This window comes from Arachis duranensis, chromosome 7, assembly GCF_000817695.3.
Source record: "Arachis duranensis cultivar V14167 chromosome 7, aradu.V14167.gnm2.J7QH, whole genome shotgun sequence".
Taxonomy (NCBI): domain Eukaryota; kingdom Viridiplantae; phylum Streptophyta; class Magnoliopsida; order Fabales; family Fabaceae; genus Arachis; species Arachis duranensis.
The window spans coordinates 21,042,103-21,050,388 of record NC_029778.3 but is presented as its reverse complement, the minus strand read 5'-3'; the positions used below and the strand labels follow the sequence as shown (position 1 = coordinate 21,050,388).

The following is an 8,286-nucleotide window of genomic DNA, read 5'->3' as shown; positions in this document are numbered from 1 at the left end:
ATTGAAAATCTATTCTATCTATTCTATTAATTTATTATATAAAAATTGAGTTTATGCACTTAATGATGGAGTTAACGTAGCATGTTTTTGAGAGTGTTTCTTAATTTATTTTTTTTAACTCATTAAATACAAGTTATTACAATAAACAAACTATATCAACTAATTGATTTGATTACATATTTAAATATCACATAATTTATTATAATTTATATCAATTTGATTTGGTAGTATTTTTTAAATTTATTTCTTTTAACATTCTATTAATATTTTTTAATTTATTTCTTTTAATTTAGTAAACTAAATTTATTATGTGTATTAATTAATTTGATTAATTTATTAGTCGTTCAAATAATAAATTTATGAATAAAATAGGCAACCAAAATATTTTCAATTAATAATTAAATCAAATCAAATCAAATCAAATCATATATATTGAGCCAAATTTAAATAATATGTATTAAGAACTAAACTAAAATAAAATAATTTTTTACTTATTCAAATGGAATTCAATAAAGACAAATTAATTTTGCAAGATAATCATAATCTTTTGGTCTACCGTATATAGATGATCACACAAAATCGTAAGAATCATCATTTTTATTGCTCTTACTATTTCAACTCTTCTTTTCTTCTTTCTTTTTTTTTCTTTATGTAGAATTTCTTTTATGTATAAATGTACTCAAAATGAGAAGATACGGATGATTGTTTCATTGATTGTTTGTTCGACGAATACTATAGTCCGAAAATATCTCAAGTTAAGCATTCTACTACTGTCGATGGAAGTTAAACATGTAGTAATCTATTTTATTATATAAAAAGTCGGGTTTCTGCACTTAATGATGGAGCTGACATGGCATGCTTTTGAGAGTATTTTCTGATTTATTTCTTTTAAGTTTTAACTCATTAAATACAAGTTATTACGATAAACTAACTATATTAACTAATTGATTTTATTAGATATTTAAATATCACATAATTTATTATAATTTATATCAATTTGATTTGGTAGTATTTCTTAATTTATTTTTTTTAATATTCTGTTAGTATCTTTTAATTTATTTTTTTAATGTATTAAACTAAATTTAATTATTAATTAATTTGATTAATTTATTAATTATTAAAATAATAAATCTATAAACAAAATAGACAACCAGAATATTTTCAATTAATAATTAAATCAAATTAAATCAAATTATATATATTAAGCCAAATGTAAATAATGTGAATTAAAGACTAAATTAAAATAAAATAATCTTTTACTTATATATTCAAATTGAATTTAATAAATATAAATTAATTTTGTTAGATAATCATGGTCTTTTGGTATACTGTATATAGATTGATGTACAAAATCATAAGAATAGTCATTTTCATCGTTTTTGCTATTTCAACTCTTCTTTTTTCGTGTAAAATTTCTTTTATGTATAAATATACTCAAAATGAGAAGGCACGAGTGAGTGTTTCATTAATTGTTTGTTTAACGAATACTATGGCCCGAAAAAATCTCAATTCATGCATTCTACCACTGTTGATGAAAATTAAACCTGTAGTAATTTAAGGTGGTCAGTATATTTTTTATAGTATTGGATAGAAGAATATTTATTAAAATTAATATACCCATTGTAATGAATTTTATTTCTCAATTGTTAGATTTTTCGTTAATCTTGTGAATTCTTTGAAGGCACAAGACAATAGAATATGTTGACTTTAATATCATTAGAAGCTAAATTTAATTGTTCAAGTAAGCACTACAAATTATGTTAATAAAGTAATTTTGTAATAATAATATAATTTATATTTTATTTTTTTGAATAAATTCATTTTAAAATGTAAAAATTAGACTCAATTATGCTAAAATTTTAAAAATAATATAAAATTTCACAACAAAAATAACATTCATTAAGAAAATAAATTTATTTATGGCTCTTTCGTATTTATAAATAATAACAAGACTTATGAAAAAATATTAACGTCATCATTCTTATTAACTAAACCATAATATTAGGTAGTTGATAGTTTCATAAGTGAAAATTATTAAGTAATAACATAAAAATTAACAACGAACAAGCAATAAATGTAACACTCTACCATACAAAGTCTTATGCTTAAGTCATAATTCAGAGATGGCAAGGTATTACGACCTCTAAAATAAAAATTTAGTACGTATAGTAGTGTTAATAATGATTATAACTAGGAGCCTTTGAAGAAAAAAGGGGTAAACAAAACCATAACTCAAAAGCGCAACACTCCGATCAAAAACGTAACGACAAAGGATAAGATAATGCGAGATTATATATATACAAAAGAATGTCAAAAACAGAAATATCAAAACTCAAAATTCGGTTGCGAAAATAACCGGTTCGAGCATAGCAATATATATATGTAAATAAAATAAGAAACCCCAAAGGAAAATCCAAAGGGATATAAATACAGAAAACCTATTCTCCAAAACCTCCTCTAAGAGGAGTCATCACAGTTTGTATTATTTAGTGGAGATAAAAGTATCTAAGTAAAACATATAAGTCAAAATAGAGTCCCGAGAACAAGGATCTTCGCTAATCTAGAAGTCTCCAGCATGCTTCAACGAGAAGCCTCGCGTCCTGCATCTAAAAACCACAAAATCCGCATGGGTGAGAACTGGGGTTCTTAGTGTGGTAACAGTACCCACATATGTAACATGTAATGTCCTGGGAAAGCCAAATGCAATCCTAGAACTTCCACCTGATAAATCAAAGTTTATAAATAGGCTAAACCATAAATGGCAACTGACTAAAGATTCTTTAATCTAACTAATACTTCCCTTCCCAAATCCTTCAGACCTCCCGACCACCAGCAGGAGTATAATATAGCAACCACAGTTATATTAGACAAGAGATATTTAAATAGAGGACAGATAAAGCATTTAGACAATTAGCAAGTAATATGCAATCAATTAGGAAATCTCAAATAATTCACATAATATGCATATGACGAATGCCTGTCCCTAATGGCTGATGATATTATCTGTCAGTTATATAGCCAACCCGACAAGTCCTGGTAACTAACCATTGGATTGTCCCTCTGTCGTGCATCCCTAACTCGAGTTATTCTCGATCATCATCATGATCATACTCATAATCCATATCCAACACCCTCACTGGTGTATATTCATGGGGGCGAGCTCATCCAGAACTTTCACAGTGTCTGGCCACACTTATGACATAGGGTCAGCAGAGCATCAAGTCTCCACCTGGAGCACGTGGTGGCTAGTCATTGCTTTCACCCAAGGAAACTCGTATCTCATATAGTGGAAGTGCAACATTCACATTTCATTCAATAGCATATATGCATTTATACTCGGCCATAATCAATAATGGCTCCACCGTAACTCGGCAATAACTCAGCCATCCGACTCATAGTTAAATCCAGAACCAGCCAATTATCAATAAATACAGCCCTTCGGCTCATGGCACACATAGCACTTCCACCGCCATCCTCCGTATCTCATATAATCATGTTTGATCATCATTGATCATTAATTTTTCCCTTACTTCATTCACAAGTTACCACATCTCCAAACTTCTTTCTCATTGCTAGGCATATCATAATGATTTAAGACATAAGGAGTGAGATCGGAGGCTTAGAAGTATGAAATTTGGCTTTTAAAACTTAAAAATCAACTTTGGGATAAAAACAGGGTCACGCATACTGTAAGACCCAGAACCTTTGAAAAGTCTTTTTATGATCAAGTCTCAAATCATATGGTTATTTATAGCCTTAATTTCAAAAGTTATTTTATTAAAGATAATTAAGGCAAGTTTTGATTTATTGAATTTGAGATGAGTTATGATTGTTATCCAATTTTACAATTATTGGATTATTTTCTATATTTGAATTATAAAGTTGGTAGCTGCGAAATAATAAAGATTTCATATGATTTAGATTAAATAAGTAATATTTTAAATATTAGTACTACTGCTATTTTGGAATATGAAGAAATTAAATATATTACTTCTAATTATTTGGTTGGGACATTTTATTGAAAATAATTTGTAATGAAATTAATGAGCAAATAGTATTTTTTCTATATACATTAGTGTTGGATTTAATTTGGGTTTCAAAAACTATATTATTCTCAATTTTATGTGAAATTACTAAAATGCCCTTAACCCTAATTTTCAAAAAGAAAATGAACCCTGCCCCCCATTTACTTCAGCCGAACCCTTCTCCCACTAAACCTAACAGCCACAATGCATACACTACTCCCTTCACCACAGAAGAAACCGAAACAGAAGCAGAGAAGAGGAGAGGGAGAAGAGCATCGCGCTTCATCGTCGCCACCGTGCCTTGCCGCCGTGGCCTAACAGCATCGCCGCCGACTCGTGAAGCTACCGCCATAGTCCGTCGTGGGCCCCTGCAAGCTCGCCGCGTCGCGTCGCTTTGGAGTCCGCCGTCAGGTCTAAGTCGAAGAAGGTGGGAGACGCACGAAGAGAAGCTTGCGGCTAGCCTTGTCACCGCCACTGCTTCTATGTCTTCCAACGGCGCTGCCATCTTCGCCGTGGATCGCAACCAAAGGGGAGCGCGAGACTGAGAGAGAGAGATACAGAGAGAGAGAGAGAGAGGCGTGGAGTCGGCGTCGCGCGGAGAGGGACTCGCCGCTGCCGTCGCACACCGCCGTGTGCCGTCATTGCTGTCTGAACAGTCGCCGTCGCCCTGGGGTGTAGTCTGCCGCTGTCGCCAGTGGAGGTCACTGATGTGGAACGGAGGTAAGAGGGGGAAGCAAGATAAATCCCCTCCGCTTCTGGTGCTCTGATCCGCCACCACTGCCGCCGGAGTCCTTGGCCGCTGCTCCTACCGTTGCTCCATTTGGGTTTTGGGTGAGCGCGCCGCCGTTGCCTTTGGAATCCGCTGTTGAGGCCAGGATGATATGGTGGTTTCTAATGAAGGCGCCATTGATGGGGCTGCTATGTTCAGTGAATTTTGCGAGTTTCGACTTTTCGGTAAGGGTTTTAAATTTGTAGTTTCGGTCATTTTGAGTTTCGAGAAGGTTTTGATGCTGTGCGATTTTTATAGATGACCCACTGGAGCTTCTGGCCACTGCCGGAGCTGTTGCCGGGCCGGTTCGAAATCGCAGCTATCTGTTTTGTTAATTCGGTGAGTATATCAATTTTTGAAAGCCCTACGTTAGTGTCTCTACGTGTATTAAAGCCTTTACGGTATTAATGTTCTTAGAGTTTAGTAACTGAGGTTGCTTGTTGTAATTTAGAGCTGTTTATGCTGTTGCAAAAATATGTGGGGCTGTGCTTTGAAGCTGCCTTTGATTTCGAGTTGAGGCGAAAAGAACTTATGAGGCATTTGGATTATGGAATTTGCTGTTTTGAGGTAGGGCTGCTTTCTGAAAAACTATATTTTGTATATTGGAATTATTACATGTGGGTACTAATGTGAGAAAATGTGTATTTGGTGATTGTATCGGCCTTATGTATGGTTTGATTTGTCTCGATTGATTATGAACGTTTGTTGGTTGGTTTGCTGTGTGGTTTGTGAAACGAAATGCTTTTGAAGTTGATTCTTTTAAAGCTTTGATATCGAGTTTAATCCGTTGGAAATTGATTTGAGTTGAGTTGATTTTCTTGAGAATGTGAAAAATAGAATACACTCTTGAATTCAGCCTGGTTTGCCCTAAATGATCTAGTTTGATAAATGATTGTTGCTGAACCGTTTCTTTAAAGCTTTAGAAATGAGTTTATTCGGCTGATAATGATTTGATTTTGAAATGGTTTTCTTTTTTGAAATGATTTTCTTGAAATATGGAATTGAGATGATTGTTGGATTTTGGCTTTCCTTGAACTGATTTTGGATTTTGGGCTGTTGAAAAGGATTGTGGAAGGGTTTTGTTGGGACCCGAACCGGGTGGCAAAGTCTAAGTTTTAGGGGAGATGCTGCCGAAATTTCTATAAAATCTGAGTCTTTATTGAAATGTTGTTTGGAAAAATGATGAGTTAAAGACTTCTACTCTTTTATTTGAATTATCAAGAAAAGGATGATTCATGCCTTTGAAATGAATTATTAAAGAGAAAATTGTGATTTAGTCTTGCTTTTTAAGAAGGGCGTTGTATCTCTTTCAGGAGAAAGTTATTTAGATGAAACTTATGTTTTAAAGCTATTTTAAATGTGACAAGGGCAACGCCTTTGAATTTGACTTGAGGGTTCCAATTAGAGGAGTTTCAATGACTTTGAAAGAACCTGAATGTCTATTGACAAGTTTCATTTTGAAATGTTTTGAGAAAGGTTTTAAGTACTCTTTGAATTCTAAATTCTTGCAAGACTAAAACAATTTTGAACAGTTGAAACGTTCTAGACTTTATCATGGGGGTTGAAGTTGGTTTCGCCTAAGTAAAGGAAATGGATTTGAAAGAAGTGAATGATTACGTGACTTGGTTTGGCTTAGATCCTATTTTATTACTCAAATCAGGAAGCCAAGGTTTTTAATGAATTTAAATAAACTTGGCGAGATGAGTTATGTTATTCTCCCCTAAAGACTTGGGACTCTGTCGAGAAACTTTGTTATAAAATTCCCAATTGTGGGATGGATGATTTTGAATGTTCCCAAAATTAATCTTTAATTTTCTATGGTTTTGGAAGTTTTGGAAAGAGGATGCCGAGAGCGGCTTTATTTTAAAAAGGGAGCTCACTTTGAGTAAATTTGGCTTATGAGCCTGAGATGATTTGAGAAATGAGATTTCTAAAGCCAAGGTTGAAAAGAGTTGAAACTTGATTTCAAAGTGAAATGATTTGAGAAAAAGTGATTTATGACTTAAATGCCGATTTTATGAATTTGATGATGTTGGATGGTGGAAATGCTGTTTTGTTATGGGCCGGAATGGCTGTGTATGATTATGAATATTGGCTGGTTCTGGATTGAACCGTGAGCCGGAATAGCTGTGTATGATATGAATATTGGCTGGTTCTGGACTGAACCGTGAGTCGGATGGCTGAGATAGATGTTGATCCATGGATGAGAATGAATGCATGTATATGCTGAATTATTGGTAATTGTGGTTTGCACTTCCACTATCAGAGGCACGAGATCCTTGGGAGAAAGCAGTGGCTAGCCACCACATGCTCCAGGTGGAGGCTCGAGACTCTGCTGACCCTATGTCGTTAGTGTGGCCGGGCACTGTGAAAGTCACGGATGAGCTCGCCCCCGTAAATATTCACCAGTGAAGGTAATGGATATCGATCATGATTATGATCAAGTTTATGATGAGTATAACTCGAGTTGGGGATGCACGACAGAGGGACAGTCCAATGGTTAGCTACCAGGACTTGTCGGGTTGGCTCTATAACTGACAGATGATATCATCAGCCACTAGGACAGGCATGCATCATATGCATCTATGTGACATTGTTTGGGTGTGCTTATTGTTCTTGGTTTGCCTTTGTGATTAATTGCTAATTGTTCTACTTGCTGTAATTGTTTGTTTGTACTTGAACTTTCTATCTGTGTTTGCAACTGGGACTCTGTTAAATTGTGGTGATTTGGTTGATGGTTGGATTGTTTGGGCCTAGGGCCGTGGTTGAAATGAGATGGACCGATGGTTGGTTTCGGTTTTGTGTTTTTAATTTGGAAAAGTATGAAAGGCTATTTTGGTTCAGCATAGATAAACCTTTTTGAAAGGCTTTTGATGTTGTTGAGAATTGAACGGTTGCTCTTTCAGAAAAGATTTTCAACTTTACTTTTATTGAAAACCGTTGTTTTTGAAAAGAGGCATAAGACGATTATTAATCACTGGTACGGTTTATCTTCATGTATCTTATTACAGTAATTCCCAAAAATCCTCTACTGAGAATCCTCTCGAGGATGATGTTCTCACCCCTACATTTTTTCCCCTTTCAGGATATAGGCGCTGAAGTCACGAAGAGTTTATTTAATTGTTGTTGTGATGCTCTGTATTGTTTTAGTTATGTTTTATTGTACCATCGCCTTTATCTTGATATATTCTATAAGAGGGATATGAATTGTTTTGATTAATGCTTGTAATGTTATTTATATATATATGCAAACATAGAAATTTTATTTTCACATAATTCATCTTGTATCCCCTTTCATGCAAACAAAAAAAGAAAAAGAAAGTGCTATATATATATATATATATATATATGGATGTACTCTTTATGAGTTTTTTGTAAGTTGTATGGTATCTATGGATGTACGTTATCGAATGAAAGTATTTTTGGGAGCGGTTTTTGTGGTTTAAAGTTTTAAACAGGCTAATATTTTAGTATTAAATAGTATAAGTGTCG

General features: G+C 33.7%; 1 long non-coding RNA gene across 1 annotated transcript; it reads left to right on the top strand.

Annotated features, from left to right (window-relative positions):
- Window positions 1-4,207: 4,207 nt before the first annotated feature.
- LOC127740686 (uncharacterized) lies at window positions 4,208-8,020 on the top strand. Its single transcript, XR_008001480.1, has 4 exons — window positions 4,208-4,979; window positions 5,053-5,133; window positions 5,246-5,361; window positions 7,880-8,020. It is a non-coding gene; the product is annotated as an uncharacterized LOC127740686 (long non-coding RNA).
- Window positions 8,021-8,286: the final 266 nt, after the last annotated feature.